Source organism: Psammomys obesus, unplaced genomic scaffold (genome assembly GCF_907164565.1).
Source record: "Psammomys obesus unplaced genomic scaffold, mPsaObe1.curated_primary_1811, whole genome shotgun sequence".
Taxonomy (NCBI): Eukaryota; Metazoa; Chordata; class Mammalia; order Rodentia; family Muridae; genus Psammomys; species Psammomys obesus.
In genome coordinates this window covers 10,595,274-10,615,713 of record NW_026586383.1, presented here as the reverse complement: position 1 = coordinate 10,615,713, position 20,440 = coordinate 10,595,274, and the positions used below count along the sequence as shown (strand labels likewise).

The following is a 20,440-nucleotide window of genomic DNA, read 5'->3' as shown; positions in this document are numbered from 1 at the left end:
TGAGACCCACCCCTGGAGCCCAGGCTGGCCCCTGAGAGGACAAAGCGGGGACGGGCCTGGAGGTAGTGAGGAGCTGGATGTTAGCCTGCTCCTGCTTAGCTGGCCTCACTGGATGAGGGGCTGGTGCATCCTGGATGGCAGAACAAGCCCAACACCTATTGGGCACAGTTAGGGAGGGGGCCCAGAATGACCCACACGGGGCCAGGACCACTGGGGGAGTGCTGTGGGAGCCTCAGGCCCAGCCAGCCTGCAGACAAAAGCCAGGCTCCACAGGTGAATGCCCTCCACCAGTCAGTCTCCCTGTCTAAGCTAGCTGGCTGTGCGCAGCGAAGGACTGGTTCAGCCTGCCGGCATCCTCTCAGCCAGGCCTGGGCCCTGACAGAGAGTGGCCGGAAAGGAACTGTGCTGCGTTAGCCTTCATCTTTGCCCCCGTCTGGATGTGACCTCTGATTTACAGCAGAGGCACAAGGATCTGAAGAGACTGCAGAAATGGCTCCAAGGAACTGAACCAAGATGGAAAGTGACAGCCTCAAGCACGCTGCGTCTGGGCTGCAGCCTCCTCCTCTCCCAGACAACACAGGCTCCGGATGAGGCGCTGTCTGTGAGTCCCTCGCTGAAGGACTTGCAGGTGCCAGGACCTCTCGCCCGGGGAGTGAGTCCACACCAAGGGGATCACACATCCTGCCTCCGGCCCCTTCCCTGCCACGTGCCTGGCTGTGGCTGGCCAACCTCCCCATCCTCAGAAGGTCTAAGAGGAGATCCCACTTCTGCATCAGGGTTCTGATCTCCTCTCCTCACAGCCATGCTGTTGTCTGTCTGTCTGCTGCGTTGATGACTCCTTAGCCCCCACAATCCACCTCAGTGTTCCCTTTAAGACTCTTCACAGGTAGCCGGCTTTGCCTGGTCCACACTCACAGACTTGACAAAGTCTGTCTGGTATCAGTAACCCTTGTTGATATTTCCGCAGGGCTGGGTGCTCCCTGGGGCCCTCCGTACCCTGTCCTGTCTGCCCTTCTCGGTTCCTTTCAGCGGAGCAGCAGGTGTTGCTCTGGTTTCCCAGGATGTACGGGGCCATGGGGCACAACAGAAGGTGCCGCTCCGGGGGCCCGAAGCGCTGGCCTTCCTCCTCTTGCTCTGTTCCCTTCACTTTGATTGTGGAGACGAAGTCTCACAGTGTGAGCTGGCCTCACGCTCACTAATCTCCTACCCCCGCTTCCCGAGCAGGAGCTTTGCAGACATGGACCCAGCACGCTGTCCTCTTTAGCCTGTTGTTCTTCTTTCTCCCTCTCTTTTTTAAATTTTACTTTATTATGTAAATATTTTCCTGGCTGAACGGGAGTGTGCCTGGTGCCCACGGAGGCCAGAACAGGGTGTCAGAACCCCTGGGACTGGGATTACAGGCAGTGGTGAGGTAGCACTGGGTTCTGGGAACCAAACCTGGGACATCTGGAAATGCTTCTAGACACTGAATCATCTCTCCAGCCCCAAAATGTTATCTTTCTTGATGACTAACGGGGAGGGGTGCTTCAGTCTCTAAACTATTTACCTTGCAAGCTTGAGGACCAGAGTCAGGGCCCAGAACCCATGTAAAAAGCTCAGCTTGATAGCATGTCTGTAATTCTGGTTCTGAGGACTCAGAGACGGGTCAACCCTGGGACTCACTGGCCAGCCAGTCTACCCTAATCAGTGGGTTCTAGACGAGTGAAAGACGTTGCCTCAAAAACAAAAAATCAGGCAGATGGTCACTAAAGGCTGACACCATGGTTGGGCTCTGGCCTCCAAAGGCACAGGCACACACAAATAAATACAAGTAAAATGATTCACGCAAAATGTGCTGTATAAACAAGAGAGAAGTTAGAATGATGCCAAATCTCTCCACATCCTTCCTGGGCAGATATGGCTATCAGGACAGTTCAGCATGTCTGTCTGTCTGTGTGTCTTGCCCTGAACCCTGCCTGCCTCTACAGCTGGTCTAGGAAGCGCCCATGCTCCCTGAGCCTGTATTCCTCCTGGCTTTATTGGGGTGTCTGTGGCGCTCACACCACAGGAGGAGACAGACCAGCCCTCAGCACTGGAAAAGCAGGCACACTCAGGATTTTCCAGCCTCCTCCCTGACTTTTTTTTCTTTTTAACCTGTTTGGTTTGTTGTTTGTTTTTTCACACACACACACACACAGCCTGTCGTTTTGTTGAGTTTAAGATGAATCACCTCTACCATCCCTATAGACAGAAAACAGATCAATGTACCATCCAAAGAAAGACTAGGGGATCCCAGAATGGCCTCTGACCCACTCTGAGCCACAGGTTCCTCGCCTGGGACTGCTGAGCTGTGCAAGCCTCTCACCTTCTGTTTAAGCCTAAGCTTCATGGCAGGACCCCAAAGAGGTCCCCAAAGCTGGAGGACCCCTTTATTATCCCTCTTCCAGTGCAGCCACATTGAATAAATCTGTGTCTCACCGGCATGCTGGAAACTGGTGGCTGAACCTGGCTTAGCAATAGACTCAGGGCCCAGACTGATTCTAACTCCAGCAAGAAGACAGAGTGGACCCCAGAGGGCAGATCTCCACCTTGGGAGGGAAGCCCTGAGTGCTGACCCTCAGACTCCACAACGCAGGGCCACAAGCAAGAGGGAGAGAGCTCTCCCCTGGTGAAAACGGCTCCCACTCCCTCGCCCAGGCCCAGGCCACTGAGAGCACTGCAGCCTACAGCCCACCCCGCCTACCAGAGCCAGGCCTGCTTGCCTTCGACATCCATCGGAGTCTGACAGGGCCCAGTGCTTGCTGCCTCTTCCTCAGGGGCGTGCGGAGTGAATGTGGCTCTCAGGACACACATCCTGGTTTCCCGGGATTCGGGAAGCATACTGCTCTCCCTCCTAAATCCTCCCATCCGCTGCAGTGAGCCAAGCCCCTGGGACGCAGTTCTCGACCGCCCAGTAGCTGAGCCAAGCACACCAACTCAGCGTGGCAGCTTGGGTTCAACCCCATGAGATACTGCTGGTCTCCCCAGCTCCACCCAGCGGTCAGCTGTGCCCATCCAGGCCCCTAGAGGGACCTTGCTTGCTGGGTCTATGCACCAGGTCAGCTCCCAGGCTTCCCACCATCTTTCTCTCCCTTCTCCCTCCGACTCATGGTGGCTGTGCTAACAGTTCAATGTCTGTCAGCCAGCTGGGAACTCGCCTGAGATGAATGAGCCCGACGAGTGAATGAATGGGTGAGTGTGAGCATGCAATGTGCTGCTGCTGTGCCCCGAGCAGTGTGTGGCTGGCTCCTCTGTCTGGCTGTCCAGGACGGATGGCCCAGCACGTTCTCCTTCAGGCCGCGAGCTCGGTGCCGGCAGCACCGTCCGTGAAGTGCTTTGCACCCAGGAGCTATGATACACCGTGACTTCCCTGCTGCTTTCTCGGAGCTGGCCTGGGCCCGCACTCACCTGGAGGTGATGTCTCGGTCGACTGACTGCTGAGACAGGCCTCACATAGCCAAAGCAGCCTCCTGCTTCTAACTTGCCAGCTTCTGCCGTGCCACCGCAACCCCTTACATTGTTTTGGAGACGGGGTCTCCTTTTGTAGTCCAGGTGACCTCAGACATGCCACCTAGCTCATGCTGCCTTTGATTCGCCATCTGCCCGTCTCTGGGATTACAGGCCTGTGCCAGCACTGGGCTGAGGGTGGGGTTGGTCCTTCAGACATGAGAAGTAAGCATGACCTTCGGTACTGCCCGTCTCTGTGTCCTCAGACCGCCAGACCGGAGGGCAAGATCTGACGGGCTTCTCTCAGAGGACCAAACCCTCCATGAGGCTAGCCAGCAGTTCTCCGAGGAGCAGGGAGTGATACCGGAGGAGCAAGGCCTGCTACTGCCCTGAAGGCTTCCGGTAGGCCGACCTGATGTCTGCCAAAGGGCCCAGAGACCAATGGCAGCATGTCGGGGGATGGAGCACAAGCCAATGAAGAGCCCCGGCCCGAGCCTGCTTCCCTCCCGGAGAAGAGCTCAGTTTCTAGGGCCTGGGCTCTCTCTTTGCCCACCCAGCTCTTTCCTCATTGTAAAACGATTTTTAGCAACCGTGTTCTCGCAGTTAGTCAGTTAGCTTTTCCCAGGTAACCACAGCGGAGAGATCTAGAGATGGCAAGTGAGCAGTGAACCGCACTGCCAGCTCACGCGCAGATGCCACAGTCTGAACGGCTCCAAACACTTACATTCTGGAAGGTTAGTCCCAGAGTGGCTCTGCGAAGGAGGGGGCCTCAAGGGACTGGCCTCAGGAGAGGCGGAGACCTCGAGGAGGGTGGGGTTGGCAGGTTGTTAGTAAGTGAGCTCAGTTGTCCGGCTGCTGCTCTTACTCGTGTCTGACCACGTGACATGTTCCCAGAACTGTAATGTCATCTGCCTTGAGGCTTCTCACCAGAGTGGGGCAGAGGCTGTCCCCACCCTGACCCTCCAGAACACAAGTTAAGCCAACTTCTTCTCTTTAAAATATTATATATGTATAGATGTGCATATATGTATGTCATGTGTCATATATGTGTATATAGTGTGTGTGTGTGCGCACACACACAGGTAAGCATCCTTAACCACTGAGCTATCTCACTGGTTCTCAGCCTCTTTCTTGACCAAGTATTAGCTGCTGGGATTTTGTCAGAGCAGCAGGAGATGGACTGAGGCACTCATGTGATTCCAGTCTTACCATCTGTCCCGCTGACGGCTGAGGACAGCACATGGTGCTTCCTGAGTTTCGTTAGTTCCTCCACCCAGAACAGCACTGTGGCCTTGCTTTGTCTTGTCCAGCCTTGGTGGTTTTAGAGAACCAGCTCATGTGTAGAACTTTATGTGCCCACAATGACTTCACTATTTTTTTTCCTTTATAATTCGCAAGTGCCTGTGGTCCGCCGCTTAGAGGGCAGGCAGATAGCTTGTTTCTCATCACGCTGACTTTAGCGCCACTGACCATTCATACACACTTCCGACATCCACGGATGGCTGAGTGTCAGCCAACTGCTGGCATTCTGTGGCCAGTGGTCTCTCTGCCTGTGTCCTCTGGAAATTTACTACAGATGTGTAGAAAGCTCCTCTCTCTCTCTCTCTCTCTCTCTCTCTCTCTCTCTCTCTTCAGATCATTATAGACAGGCTTGTTTCTTTGCTTCTGTGACTGACCCAATTTACCTTGCTGGCCCACCTGTCTCCTCTCCTGTTTAAATCAACACACCTGCATCCTGCCCAGCTGAGATGGGGTCAGAGGCTGTCATCTGGCTGTGTGTCACTCCCCAGCTGTAGTACCTCAAATGATACACTCTCTGGAGTGCGGGAAAAATGGAGGAAGTCCACAGCTCTGCAAGGGCAGCCAGGTTTCCACAGAACTCACCAAAACAACTTCCCAGCAAGGCTGGCCTTTCCCTGAAACCGGTGGATTGCAGGAAACTGTCAGGACCCCAGAGACGAGGAGCAAAAGAGCTGCCTGGCCCCGACATAGCGGCAGTGGAGGCCCATAAGGGACTAGATGGAGAAACCTCTGGCCTGGCTGGTGCCTCCCACTCCAGCTGGTTAGCGACCTGGCTGGAAGGCTCAGGAAGGAGAGCTTACATCTCGGAAGGCAGATGTACCCTGGCAATGCTACAAAGGTGCAAACAGCAGTGAGTCTTTCAATGACATGCTAGACCTCTTCTCCCCAGGACCTCCCTCCCTAGCTGTCCCTACTAGCTGAGCCTCAATGAGGTATGAGGCTCACCTGGGTCTGCCCACCTTCATGAAGTGCCAATTTTAGGATGTCTTTGTTTCAGCTCTTTCTTTCTGATACTGGCCAGAGCCTACGTGGGCTTTTTTTGGAGCACTGGGCCGTCCACATTCTTTCTCTGAGTTCCCTCCCTGCTGCGTGCCTGACCCCTGTGCTGGCCTAACACAGATGGCGAGACTTAACACAAAGACGAGACCTTTTCCCTTCTTCCCCTTCAGGCAGCTGCTGAATTACAGCTCACCTGCCTTGGGCAGCTTTTAAACATTAATAAAACTGTCCTTGGGCTTCTATCTGAGTTGCTCTTAGATTCTAACAACCCCAAGAGAAAGCTGCAAATGTCCCCCTATCAGTAACATGGCCCAGGTCCTTCCTTTGCCCTCGGGTCACACATCCAGCTCCCAGTGCCACCAAGCTCAGACCCTGAGTCCTTTCCCTTCCATCAGCCTTGTGCCAGGCCTCTGGAGTCATGACCAAGAAGCCCAAGTGGACAGCTGGCAGTATCTGCCCAAATTCCTGCAGCACTGAGAGGAACTGTTCCCCACCCCAGGGATGGTTACCAGCTGGGTTACAGCAGCCACAGGCAGCCAGGGAGTCAGAGAAGAGGGGTTGGGAGGGGGCTCCGTTTTAGGAGCGTTCGGGAAACCCTGCTTCCCTGTTCTGCAAGGGAGTGTAAACCCAAGAACCCTTGTCTGTGGGCAGCCTTCACCATCCAGCTCTAGCCTGCCCAGCCCCTCAACTCTCCAGCTGTTTCTGAAACAGTTCTGGCTCCTCTCAGGTCTGGGAGGGATGAGCTGTTATTTGCGTGCAGATATGGCTCCCTCCTAGGCCACAAGTGGCTTACAGTCAGGTCCTTGCGCCTCTGCACAGCATGCCTGGCCCTGTCCCCACATGGGGCAGTCTGTGAGCTGCCACAGCCTGCCGGCACTCAGCAGATGTGCTGGCACAGGATCCTGCTTGGGCCTGCCTCGCTCTCCACTCCCCTGTATCCCAGGGGTGAGTTCAGCCTGGCCTCCCTGAGCAGAGGAGGGATCGAGGGATCGGATCGTGTGGCCTTCTCCCAGGGTCTTGCTGCTCTGGGCTCCAAGCTGCCCTGCAGGAAAGACTGAGTCAGCTCTCAGCCTTCCTCAAGTTGGGAGATGCTGTCTGCTGGCTACAGAGCAACCCGCTCTGGCCTTCTGACTGGCGTGCGTCTTCAGCACATCCCGGCACATGTGGAGCTCTGGACTACAGAAGGAGCAGAGCCGCTTCCACCAATGGGAACCTGTGCAACTGTTCCCACGATTCCCAGCCTCTTGTCTTGGTTCATTTCTTTCTTTCTTCCTTCCTTTCTTTCTTTCTTCCTTTCTTTCGCTCTCTCTTTCTTTCTTTCTCTTTTTCTCTCTTTCTTTCTTTCTTTCTTTCTTTCTTTCTTTCTTTCTTTCTTTCTTCATCAAAACATCTCCCTTGACAAGGGAGGTGGTTCAGTGGGTAAGGCTCCTGCTGTTGGAAGGACCCGGATGTTTGAGGCTGCAGCCCTCCCAGTCTGGAAGCCTTTCTGAGCTCAGGGCTAATGGAGGACCCCCTTTCCCCGGCAGGGCCTCCTACGCTCTGCCTGGCCTCATCTGGAAAGTGTCTTTAGACATGGATGCCTTTAACTGGGTCTGATCTGTGGCCTTTGACACAGTTCCCTGCTGGTTCTCCCCTCCCTGCTCTGACAGGATAACAAGGTGCTGCATTCCTGTTCACGTGACAGGAGGCAGAGAGCAAGGGGCAGCTGCCCACCGCTGTGCGACCCCAGCCACGAGGGCGGCCTCTCCCGGGGCGGGCCGGCCGCCGAGCCTCCAACGGAGAGGTCTCAGGCAAATGGGAGACCCTGTCTCAAAACGAGGTGGATGACGTTCCTCCCGCGCACACGCCTGCGCACACTCGCAGGCGCCACGTAAAGCCTTTAGGTGGACACTGTGCTAGCGCCCTCGGGACGGGCTGTGCTGCTCTGGAGAGTGTGCTAGCAGGGATCCCAGACAAAGGTCCCTGTCCCCCACCGCACACCACGCCTTCTCAGTGTCTTTGTGACTGTTGTTCCTGTGCTCCTGCTCTTCCCTCTCCTTCCAGATCAGGGCCCGTTCACTCCCCCAAGACAGAACTTCCCACCTGCTCCTTGAAGAGCCCCCACCGCATAGCTGGGGACTATGCACACCCGTAAGCCCAGCAAGGAGGGTGAGGGGCGTGGAGCCCTGCTCAGCTACACAGCAAGTCTGAGGCTAGCCCAGACCACGTGAGACCCTGCCTCGTGGGGGCTGGAAATATGAGTCAGCAATTACGAGGGCCTGCAGCTCTCCCAGAGGACCTGAGCTCTGTGTCAGCACCCACATCGGGCGGCTCTCAAGCTCCACCTGCAGAGCAGCCAATGACCTCTCTGGGTTCCTTGGGCACTCATTAATACAGACACCCGCATCTACACATAGTTAAGAATTAAAGTACCAATATTCCACAGTAAACACAAACGAAAAACAACTGCTGAACATTCCGAAGTGTGCTAGGGCGTCCACGCTGGGAGGCAGTTCTTCTGGGTCACGTGGCATCTGCTCTCCAGGACTCCTCCGGGCACCATGAAACAGAGGTGGACGGTGGCCTCTGCACTCAGTAGCCACATCCTTGTTCTGGCTCTGAGAACCTGGCCTCGGCCAGCTGTCTGCTCTCCTGCAGACTCAGCGAGGCAGCCTGAAGCAGGAGGGGTACAGCCGCCGCCAGCTCTCAGCTGCCAGTTTCTTTCCTCTGACTTGTTTTCAACACTCCCAGGGCCTCTGGGAATTGAACACACTTGTAGTGAGAATTGTGTGATTTGGTTTCTTTTAAAACACACACACATATTCTAAGAACATGTTTTTGTTTTAATCCCAGGTGTGGGGATCTGGGGCCGCTTCCCAGCAGTGGGCTATGATTTGCCTTGTGCTCTAGGCAGAGGCGTAGCTTTGCCAGCTGCAGGTAGTTTCTGGGATTGTGTGACATTTGGAATCCCAGGGACTTTTCAGAGGGCACATAGATGCTAGCGCCTCGATAGATGTGTGCTGGCTGGTGGCTGGATGCTGTTGGATGCTATTTGTCAGGGAGTCGTCTGCAAAGGAACAAGAAGAGATTAGATGTCCTGACAGTGAAGATCAAACTTGCCCCAAGGAACCCAACAGCCCTAATCAGCAGGAAGCAGCCTGCAGCTGCTGCTACCCTCTTCCCCCCTGTACATTTTTCTCTCCCATCTAGTCTCAGGGGATTGGAAGGGTGAAAGGAAAAGCACCCAGTGCAGGCTAAACCGCTAAGAACAGGGTAAGGCCTTCACCTTCCCACCGCTGTCTGCTAAAGCACAGCTTCCTCCTCAACCAGGGTTCAGGGTCCCCCAAACACAGTTTTATGAACCGTTACAAACAGTTACAGCACAAAGGAAGTCATAAAAATCGTCAAACAAGGCTCTTTTCTGCAGCCGGCTATGCACAGCAGGGAAGTCTCTGCCATGGGTCTCAGAAACCAGCTGGTAACAGTCTTAGCTCTTGACTACTGTGCCAGTAGTCTTCCGAGATCTATTCCAAAAGGATTAACCTGACAGTCACAAAGATGTTAGGTCTGCAGCAGAGCTGGACTGTGAACCAGCTCTGGATCTGCAACATTTTAACTCTCCACTGAGTTCCCCCCCCCCCCCAGGGTCTGTCCTGGGTCACAGCCCAGATGAAAAGGAGGATCAACAGTGCCGGGTGCTTGGGCTGAAGGCATGCTGCTCTAGGATCCGTGTATACCCCGTGTCTACTCTGCCCAAAGCTCCGTTTTAGGAGGAAAATTAGAGATGAGATCATTAAATTACAGGACTTGGATAGGGGCTCGACCACTCCTCGCCACACCGTCAGCCTCCGCCCGGCAGGTTGTCTGCACCCTCTGTTCTGAACTGGAACAGCTCTCCTCTGCCCACGCCTCTGTGCGCTGTGGGGGCAGGTTCGCATGTTCTGCTCACGTGTGGACCCTCCAGGCCAACATGGGGAGTCTCACCCTGGTTCTCCCCGTGCTCACCCCTGTTCCCTGGGGCAGGCCTCCCACCTGAACCCAGGCTCAGCAGCGCAGGCAGTACGCTAGCTCCACCTTCTGAGTGGTAACACTTCCTGCTGTAGCCAGCGGAGAAGAAGCCACTTAAAGGAGTGTGGGCTCAGGGCTTAGGAGGGGACACAGTCCATCGCGGTGCTAGGGCGGCATGGGGGGTGGAGCCAGATAGTGCACCAGAAGGGACTATGAGACCTGAGGGCCTGGCCCCATGCGGGTCCTCCAGCCTGACCCGGAGCCTTCTAGTGTCTGAGGGGGCCATGTTCTCGCTCCACGGCAGCTCAGGACGACCGTCACACTGAAAGGGCCAGACTAACTGTAACCTGTATGTCTTCTAAAGCCTATAGCCTTGAGTTTTAGGTTCAGGCTAAGCTAAAGCCTCTTAGTGCCTTTCCAGAGAATGGAGGAATGTGACCCTATCTGTGAGGACAGATATAAAAAAAAAAAGGGCAAGCAAGCAATGACCTTCACTCAGCAAAAAAAAGGACCAGACCCTTGTCTTTGAGATAGCATTTCTTAGCAACGAACCCAGACTTCTTCTGAGTAGCTTTTGACCTCCAGCCAAGAGTCCGCAGCCCTAATCTTCAAGGATGAGCTAACCACCCCACCTTCAATTGCAGCTGCATCCACACTTGGCAGGACTGGCCAAGCTTGAGCACCTAAGACTAACCAATTATCTTACTTTATAGCTTCCTCATCCAATCCTAAATTGCCAAAACTGCAACTTCAAATTTCCCACAATTTTTCTTTTAAAAACCTAAAGGCCTTTGTCTCCGGTGCCAGTCTTTGCTGACTGGCAGGGGTGACCCCATTGTGCAATGGTTAATAAGCCTCTTGCTTTTGCAATGAGTCTTGGTCTGGGCGAGTTTCTGGGAAGGGCGCGATCTTGAACTCCTGAGCTGTGAGACCCCAGGTCTTACAACACACGGTCCCTCAGGCTGCCACCTGGGCAGGCCTCCGTGAACCGGTTGAGAAAATGTCCATTTCTGTCCCCTTCCATGCCAAGCAGTGGGGTGCAGGGACTCTGGCTGCCCTGCTGAGGTCCCATGGTGCACGGGAAATGAGAGCAGAGTGAGGAAATGTTGAGTGATTGGGACACCGCGCCTGTAGCGATCAGCAGGCTGCTGGGCGAGGGGGCCTGGGTGTGGGCCTCGAGTCGGCCTGGGACAGGGGCGAGACAGCTGGGCCCTCGGGGGACTCATTTTCCAAGAAGATAAAGCATGAGGGAGCTGAAGGGCTCGCCACACACCAAAGGCTCTGGACGGCCTGTCGAAAGCTCCCAGCCCAGGCCTCCCTTCAGCAGCCCGCTGACTTCCTCTGTGGAGGGGTCAGAGAGTCAGGCTACAGACACAACCGCGCCGCAGGCCAGGACGGGAGAGCTGGCTGCAGCCCAGGCAGGGCCGGCTGGGCCTCTTCTCCGCTTTCACAGGCGTCACCGGGCGGCGGCCTGGGTTTTGCAATGCTACCAGGAGCATGGGCTGGGGTGACCGCTGGGCTGCTTCAGGGCCACGGCCTGCCGGCGGCTGCGCCCGTCGCCGCGTCGCCGCGGGAGGGCCGGGTGCGGCCTGAGAAGCCCCGAAGGGGGAGGTGGCTCCGCACAGTGACTGGACCGGCACCGGCGCCGTGGATGTGCTGTGAGACACGTCCATCGACCACCTGTGGTGTGTAACACCGTGTGAGCTTTCTCTGGCTGGCGGGTTCCGTCTTGAAACAAACTCTCTAAGTAACTCCAGCTCACGGAAGAACAGTGGTAAAGCGACGGCACTGGTGTCATCCCCCAACCAGGTATGAAAATAAAACACGCCTGTGCACGCCCCTCCCTAAGCCGTGAGGCAGGCAGCCTGTGCCCTTCACAAACAAGGGGCAGTCTTCTGGGCTGGGCGAAGGACTTGCCACACAGGCTTGGACACCTGAGGAACGGCTCCCGACGCGTAGGTGCAAAGCCAAGTACACTGGGGCACGCACGCTTGGAATCTCGGCTTCCAAAACCAGCTCTCACTGTGCAGCCCAGGCTCCTCGGAGCTCACTGGCCAAATCTGTGAGCTCAGGCTGCACATAGTGGCAGCACACACAGGAGTGGGCAGTCCCCCTCACACACATGGGGAAGGGGTGATCCCACCCTCTCCGTGACTAACTATACCTGGCACCTGTCAGTCACCCTAACAAAGAAGAACTGGGGCAGAGAGATAAAGGATCTGTACTAGGGCACGGGGGGAGCAGGCCACCCTAAAGCCTCTCGAGACCAAGCAAGTGTGCCTAGCGAGTAGGCCTTACCGTCCCCGGAGCTGCCTGTCCCCAGTCTCAGCATTACTGCATGTCTTCAAGATTTCCGGCCCATGAATTATGGGAACATCTCGGTCTCTTCAAAGGAAAGAATTAACCAGAATGACACAGGTACTTTCAGGCAAAAATTTACCTAATTAGCAAAGCAAACAGTCCAGAGACACTGGAGTAAGGCAGGGAGCTACCCAGCGGGTTCTGTACTGTGATTTTTTTTTTTTTTTGAGACAGGGTTTCTCTGTGTAGCCCTGGCTGTCCTGGACTCGATTTGTAGACCAGGCTGGCTTTGAACTCACAGAGATCCGCCTGCCTCTGCCTCCCGAGTGCTGGGATTATGGGTCACCACTGCCCGGCTGTATTGTGAGTTTCACAGGTGGTTTTTAGTGTTGGTGGGACGGGTAGCATACTGGAGGAGACCAGCCGAGCACCTGTTCTGTCTTCACCGCCAAGTGCTGGGGTACAGGCTTGTAACCCTGACTCCTAACACCAAAGGTCACCCTGTCAAGTGCAGTCACAGGTGGTCCTTTCTCCAACTCATAGCAGACCAGGTCTCCCTTCAGGGTATTTCTTCCCATAATCCTCTAGAGAAGCCCCCAAGAGGACATCAAAAGCACAGCATAAATGGCACCGAGCTGAGCTCCTCTGAGGATGAATACCTTCACTCATGCACTCGGCGGGGGGGGGGGGGGGGTACCGCCTGAGCTTCCACTGTCCTGGGAGCTCCCTGGCCGCAGCCTCCAGGGCGGCTGGCCACAGGTTAATGGCAGGAGAGCCGGCCTCCGGGGCAGAGCTGCCTCCGCGGCAGAGCTGCCACCCCTGCTTCCTCGTGGCCGAACCTGCTCAGGGCCTGATTGACCCCATGGCCGTGTCGGTGACGGTGAGGCTGGGCCTTGAGGGCTGGAGTCAGAGCCTATGACAGACAGACAGGCTGCGCAAACAGGAAGTGGGCTGTCCGTAGGACTTCCTTTGGCCACTTCCACTGCTCCTGTCTTCTACCTGACACTCGGAATCACTTTTCTATCCCACTCCCTTGCTCTGTGGCTTATTCGGAACTTTCTCAGAGCCAACAGACTGTGGCTGCCCAGACTGTGGCTTCTGGGAGGGGAAGTGTGTCTTGTTTCCCTGGGTTACTCGGGGTGGAAGCTCACTGGCTATACTGTGGCCTCAGGAAGTGTCTGGGACCGTGTTGGTGAACAGGCGCGGAGAGGGCCAGGAAACCACTGGCCTGTCCTGCTCTGCTCTTACACAAGTGTGCCAGCTGGTGGGTCCCCAGGGACAAAGCTGATTTGTGTGAGCCTCACTTTGGTAAATGTACCAACAGTTTTCAATGACCCTGCCAAGTTACTTTGTACCCGAAGCTGTTTGTGCAGCAGTTTTCAAGTGAAGGACATTTGTCTCCAGGCTTGGTGTATAAACAGCCAAAAGTGCTCCCGTGCAAAGTCTTGAACCGTGTCCGCTCCCTGCGCTTGGATAAATACCAAGGAAGTGGACGAATTCACTGAGAGCTGAGGATGTTTTGATCGTATCCACCCCCACTCCCATCCCTAATTCCTCCCAGATCCAGCCCTGCTTCCCATCCACTGCAAAGTTTGTGCCTTTAAAAAAATAATAATGGAGCTGGGCACAGTGGCACACACCTGTGATCCCAGAACTCAGGGAGGTACAGGAAGCCGGATCACTGTGAGTTCCAGGCCAGCCTGGTCTACAGAGTGTGTCCAGGACAGCCAGGGCTACACAGAGAAACCCCATCTTGAACATCCTAAATAAATAAATAACCACCAACTTTTTTTGCACAGTGTGAAGCTCTGCCTGCCGCATCACCTACCAGGCCTATGCCCCTAAGAAGACCGCCTCTGCCTGTACCTGGCAGCCAGCTACCCACAGCACCTCAGCTGTGGGCTGGGCACTGGAGGTGCCTTCAACTCCAGGACAGACTGCTGGCTTGTTTAACCCTTCACAGTTCTGTGTGGGCACAGCAGCTGCCATGAGCTCATCGCGGCGGCGTTCCTGTCATGTCCACAGATTCGGTTTCCACAGAAGCGGTTTCCACCCGGTCTCTCCACCCCTTCTCCCCAACGATCCCCGAGCCCCGGGGACAGCACTCGCTCGGCTTATCCCACAGACACCTGTCTCTACACTGTCACCAGCCGCGGCTTCTGCGCTGCTCAGCACCCACTGCAGAAAGAACTTCTCTGCCAGAAACAGGCTTTTGTATTTAAACCTGAAGTTCACGAATCCGTAGTGGTGAACGTCAGAGGCTGTTTGAGCGGCAGTTCTGCTGACATGATTGTGAAGATTTCCAAGGACGGCCAGGGTCCCTGCACGCACTCGCTGTTGACGCCCCCTGTTAACCCAGAGTGGCTCCAGGCCGTTTCTGTGGAGGAGGCCTTCCCTCCGCTGTGCTCCGTCCGGACAGCCACCCTCAGTGTACCCACTGTGGACACCTCAAAGGACACAGAGCTCCTTTGGGCTTTGTTCTCTGGCCCTCAGAAGCTCTGGCTGCTGTTGCGTGTCTGTGAATGTGGTGTGTGTAGGTGTATGTTCCGGTGTGCGGGCACGTGTGTTTGGAGCCTGAGGCTGGTATGAAGTGTCTTCCTCGGTAATTCTCCACCTCGTTCACTCAGGCAGTCTCCCACTCAGGCCCACCCTTGCTGCCACACCCTCCCAGCATTTTCATGGCTGCTAGGTGAAGGTCTTTGAGGGGGTTCAAGGAGCCACTGAAATGGAACATTGTGGAGAAAGAAGAGTCACTAATGCCATAAACACAAAGACAGACAGACAACAGTGCGCTGGGGGCTCTGAGCACAGTTCTGGCGCCAGACACAGCCCGGCAGTGGCTCTGGGGAGAGGAACTGGGACCCACATGGCAGAAGGGAGGCTCTCTCCCTGCCTCTTCTGAGGATGGAACAGGTGTGGCCGCACAGGCCTGTGCCAGCTCTGGGATGTCCAGGAAGGCAGGGATGGGGTGGGAGGCAGGACGAGTGGCCACCAGTGACCACTGAGGTAAACTCGGGTCCTGGCAGCTGTTCACAGAGTGTGTTATCTGAGAGGAAGGGTTGTTAGTGCCGTGGCCTGGGCAGCAGCTGGGCTCTGATGGGATGCCCTGCACTCGGGATCTCTGCCTTCAGTGCTCACTGGGCAGCAGCTGCTTTGCTCACTGAGCCACCTGCTGGCCTGCAGAGGCTCATGCTGATACCAGTGGGCCAAGAGGCCGGAGAACACCACTGACACCCATTCTAAGTTCTTGCATTCTAGAGAAGGAACTAAGCAGAGACGTGGATGCTCCCAGAAGCAGAGACAGTGTGCACAGTGAGAAAGGGCCAGGTGCAAGGGAGGCACTGGACAGAGCAGGAGGATGGCATGAGGCTCTGGGGCACAGCTGTGTGAATGGGGCAGGCCTGGGGGATGGCTCGGCAGCCGGAAACACTTGTCCCTGCAGAGGACCCCGGTTTGGTTCCTCCACTGGAGGCCTGCAACCATCCAGGCCTGGGGAGTCCGGAATCTGACCTACACACACACAGTGCACACACACATAGCAGGCAAAACACCCGTATAAATAAAAATAAAAGTAAATGCTTCTGATTTTTAACTTGAAAAGATGGGGTTTGCACAGTGTGGGTCCTCTCGGGCATGCACTTCCCGCTGTGTCCAAGTGTGGGCACGGGGGCACAGTCCCCAGGCTTCCCCTCTGCCGGCTGCTTTCTTGGGTGTGTTGACGCTGATTGCACGGGCCTTTCCTACTGACTCTCCATCTTCCTCTCTTGTCTCAACGTGTCTGAACTTTTTAAAAAGTTAAAAAGGTTAAAGTTAACGTAAATGCGAAAGTTAAAGTTGGTGTAACAAAGCAATGGCATCTGACACAGCAGATGGGCAGGGGTCTGCATCTTAGACCTGGGCAGTGAAGGTCCTACCTCCTGGGCACCTCCACATTCCAGCTGCTCCTGACGGGCGGGGGCGCCTCCTGCTTGCTATTCCCTTCTCTCATCTGCGTGTCCGCGGGTTACTGCGTCTCCAGGATGAGACTCTCAGTTTACAAGCCCTCAGCGGCGTCCTCGTGTGCCCAAGCCTTCTTCTGGAATCCCCAGTCACAACAGGTCTCCTAACTGCAACCACTCCAGAGACCTGAGCCAGAGCAAGGTGGTGAAACCAAATGTTCCTCAGGGTGAAGCGTTCCCTGCTTAAGGCCAGACGAGACTCCTGCTCACACCAAGGCCCCGTTTCCTTTTGGGGGATTTTTTGCTTTAAGTGTGCAGGTGTTTGTGCACGTGTGTGTGGTTACCACAGAAGCCAGAAGAGAGCCTCAGACGCCCCGGAGCTGAAGCTATGCGGGGTTGTGAGCCGCCTGACATGCGCTGAGAGAGAAAACTCACTGAAGGGGCTGACGGCAGAGCGCTCTCCCGGCCGCAGCAGCTGAGACACGCGCCCCCTAGTGGAGCATGCCTGACTCTACAGCACCCTAACCCCTTCACTGCCGGTGCCTGGACTCCTGGGCCATTTCCTTCTCCCTAGAAGTCCGAAGGCTCCGGTTAGCGGCGTCTGGGACGTGCAGGCGGACACGCGCCCGCGCCCGCGCCACAGCGAGCGCTCCTCCTCCTCGCCGCCCCGCACCCTTCAAAGTGTGCAAATTCCCTCCCGGCAAGGCAAGACCCCTGTCCCCATGCTTCCTGGGAAGGCAGACACAGCCTGGCTACCTGAAACCCCTTCCTCTGGGCCTGTGGGAACCCTCTCTCCTCGCGGGCCTCACTGGCGCCTCCGCCATCTGCTGTCTGTCCACGGTGTTTAAAAACTCGCCTAGTAAATCTCTTCCCAGATGCGATAATCTGACTCAGCGTCCGGCCTGAACCTCAAACCTTTCACCCGAAACAGCCGACCAAGACCCAGTCTGCGGCAGGGAGGCTCGGATCCGAGGTAGTTCGGGAGTGGGAGAGATGTTTACGGAGTTAGCACCTGAGGACTTCAGGGAGGACACTGAGGCCTGCTGCACACTGCGGCCAGGTCACGTGCAAAGGCGAGCCGGGGGAGAGCGATGGCTGGCTGATGAGGAAGGGGCCCGCCCGCAGGCCCTCACTCCCCACGCGGAGGGGGCCCCTTTGATCTGCACACCACGCCAGGAACCTCCTGGTCCAGCCTGGTCCATCCCAGGCACCTCCAGGCTCCGCTGCGCTCTGAAGGGCTTCCAGGCTTGCCTTGTCCTGTCAGCCTGAGGTGTCTGCAGTTCAAACTGCTCAGAGCCCGGTGAGCTGTGCCAGTGTCACCAGGATTTCAAAATCTGGCTCTGGGCAGCTCTGGCGGTCTCCGAGGTGGGCTCAGCCACCCTTCGCCAGTGTGCTGCTGGAAGAGTCCAGAAAGGCAGAGCGCGGAGATTTAGGCCGGGTGTGGCTGCCGGGGAACAGGTACGAGCTGCAGCGACCCCGCGTCTGCGCTCAGTGTGTGTCTGTGTGTGCGCCTGGGGGCCTGAGGCAGACACCAGCTGTGTTTCTCACGCTCTCCATCTTACTTCCCGGTTCTCTCGCTGAACCCGGAGTCGATCCAGCTGGACTGACTGGCCAGCAAGCCCCAGGGATCCTCCTGTCTCCACTTCCCAGCACCAGGGCCTCGCCGCCCCCCCGTCCCCTGTACCCACTATCTGCAGCGCGTTCCCTGTGATCTTGGGGCCATGCTTGCGTCAGCAGACCGACAACAAGGACACCAAGAACAATAGTTAATAAACGGGACCACAAGGTATGGAAAAGCTTCTGTGTAGCCAAGGGTACCGTCACTGAGACAAAGTGACAGGCTACGGAACAGGAAACAACTTTACCAACTGCACCCTTCAGAGAGCTACTACCTAAACTACATAAAGTACTCTGAGATTCCATCTTACACCGGTCACAAGCGACAGCTCAGCTGCTAGTCTTTATTTTCATCTCCTTGATGACTGAGGATGTTGACCATTTCTGTAGGTATTTCTCGCCCACTTGTGTTTCCTCATCTGAGACACGTACCCAATCTTGTCATTTGCTTACTTGTTTTCTTGGTGTCTAGTTCTTTTTTTTAATTTTATTTTTTTTATTAATTACACTTTACTCACTTTGTATATGATTAATGACCATGTATTGTCCACAGCTCCAACCATTGGGGAATTTCTAGCATTTATTTATTTATTTATATATATATTTGTTTGTTTGTTTGTTTATTTTATAACATTCTGCCTGCACACCAGATCTTACTATAGATGGTTGTGAGCCACCATGTGGTTGCTGGGAATTGAACTCAGGACTTTTGGAAGAACAGCCGGTGTTCTTAACCTCTGAGCCATCTCTCCAGCCCGGTGTCTAGTTTTTTATATAGTCCTTTGTGCAAATATTATGGTTTCTGGCTTTATGCTTTTATGAGACTTCTGTGTGTGCAAAGGTGTGTGCCTCTACATGTATCTTGTACTTTTGCTTTGGCTCTTTTTCTTCTATGTGTTTGTTTTGTCCTATTCTGGTTTGTTTATGTTTATTCATTATTATTAATGTCTGTTTGTATTCTAATGGAGAAAGACCGGGTATTTGGGTGGATCAGGAAGTGGGCAGGGTCTGGGAGAAGCTGAGAGAGGGGAACCACAATCAGAATATATTATTTGAAAAAATCTATTTTCCACAGACCCAAAGAAGCTAAGTAACAAAAAGTGCCCAAAGGAGAGTGGTTGACTCTCACTCAGAAGGGGAAATAGAATAGACAACAGGAGTGGATGAAGGGAGGGAACTGGAGACAGTGTGGGGAGGAAAATGAGGGCGGGGATCAGATGTGGGGAGGATGTGGGGTGACTCTAGCTGAGACTCCTAGCAGTGGGGGACATGGAGACTGAAGTGGCCACCCCCTAGCCAGGCAGGACTTATAGTGGAGGGAGAACACCAACAAACCTTCAACCCAAAATTCACCCTGCCTCCAAGACCTGCAGGGATAAAAAGGGAGCAGAGACTGAGGGAATGTCCAACCAATGCCTGGCCCCACCTGAGACCCACCCCATGGTAGAGGGAGCCCCTGATACTATTAAGGACACTCGGCTATGCTTGCAGCCAGGAGCCTAGCAGGGCTGTCCTCTGAGAGGCTCCACCCAGCACAGACTGAAACAGACACTGAGACTCGAGGCCAAACATGGGTCTGAGCTCTGGGAGTCTTGCGGAAATGTGGAGGAAGGATAAAAGGACCAGAGAGGACAAGAGCCCCACAAGGAGACCAACACTCAACTAACCTGGGCCCACAGAGGAGGACAGAGACTGAAGCACCAACCAAAGAGCCATGGGGTGGGTCCATGGTTTGGACCTAGGCCACTACACACGTAACCGGTGGGCAGTGCATCTTCATGGGGTCCCCTAGCAAGTGGGGTGGGTTTCTGGCATGGACTCTGTTGCCTGCTTTTGGGTCATTTCCCCTAGTGGGGCTGCCCTGCTTGGCCTCCATGGAAGAGGATGCGATCTGTCCTGATATGTCTTGATGTGCTGGAGTGTAATGATGGGGGGGTCCCCTCCTCCCCTAATCTGAGATTAGGGGAGGAGATAAGGGGAAGAGGGTGGGATCAGGAGGAGTGGAGGGAGGGGGCTGTTGTCAGGATATAAAGTGAGAACAAACTTTTTAAAAAATTTGTTTTCCATTTTTAAAATGTAAGCCTAAATTTCTTAGACATTTCAAATCATAGTTAAAAGCTGTCATTCTACTGGACCAAATATGCCCCATGACAAATATATGAAAGATCAAATATGCAAAAAAAAAAAAAAAAACAAAACAATGCTAATGAATTTCTTTTCTTAGGCATCAGATGATGAATTTCTTTTCTCGTGGCTAAAACACTTCCAGAAATTACAGTCCATAGTCTCAGGATCATTTCAGAAAATTGCAGTTTTAGAGTCACTTTGGTACATTAACCCCAAGTTAAACAGGATAAGAAACATTCAGAACTGACTGACTTTGGAGAGGCTGGAGCTCCCTTGCTCCCAGCAGGAGCATCCACAGAGCGTCTCGTCTCTCCAAACCGAGGGAAATAGGGCACACTGACTTTGCAGAGTCAAAGGGAAGTGTAAGAAAGTCAAGATAGCACAAGCAACACCCGGAGGGTTCGTTTGGAACTCTGTGCTGAAAGGTGTTTTCCAGAATGGAGAGACATAAAAGCAATCATAGGGTTGTTTCTGGGGAAAAGTGAGAAAGCCTTCCTGGAAGAAAGCTCACCCGGAGCTCAGGTGTGGCAACACTAACAGCCAAAGGAGAGGCCCCAAAGCCAGGCCTTTCAGCAGCTCCCCAGCCGGGAGGCTGTCACGCCCTGCATCCCTGAGGGTGCTGCTGGGCCACACTAACTATCCGCAAAAGCAGAGAGAATTTGTGTTTGTTTTGTGTCTGAGACAGGGTTTCTTTGTGGCCTTGG

General features: G+C 54.8%; 2 long non-coding RNA genes across 2 annotated transcripts; one reads left to right on the top strand and one right to left on the bottom strand.

Annotated features, from left to right (window-relative positions):
• Positions 1–8,450: 8,450 nt before the first annotated feature.
• Positions 8,451–18,738, bottom strand: LOC129672293 (uncharacterized). The gene is made up of 3 exons (XR_008719479.1): positions 15,969–18,738; positions 12,052–12,138; positions 8,451–8,812 (listed from the first exon to the last, which is right to left on the bottom strand). It is a non-coding gene; the product is annotated as an uncharacterized LOC129672293 (long non-coding RNA).
• On the top strand, positions 10,672–15,630 carry LOC129672292 (uncharacterized). Its single transcript, XR_008719478.1, has 2 exons — positions 10,672–11,562; positions 13,854–15,630. It is a non-coding gene; the product is annotated as an uncharacterized LOC129672292 (long non-coding RNA).
• Positions 18,739–20,440: the final 1,702 nt, after the last annotated feature.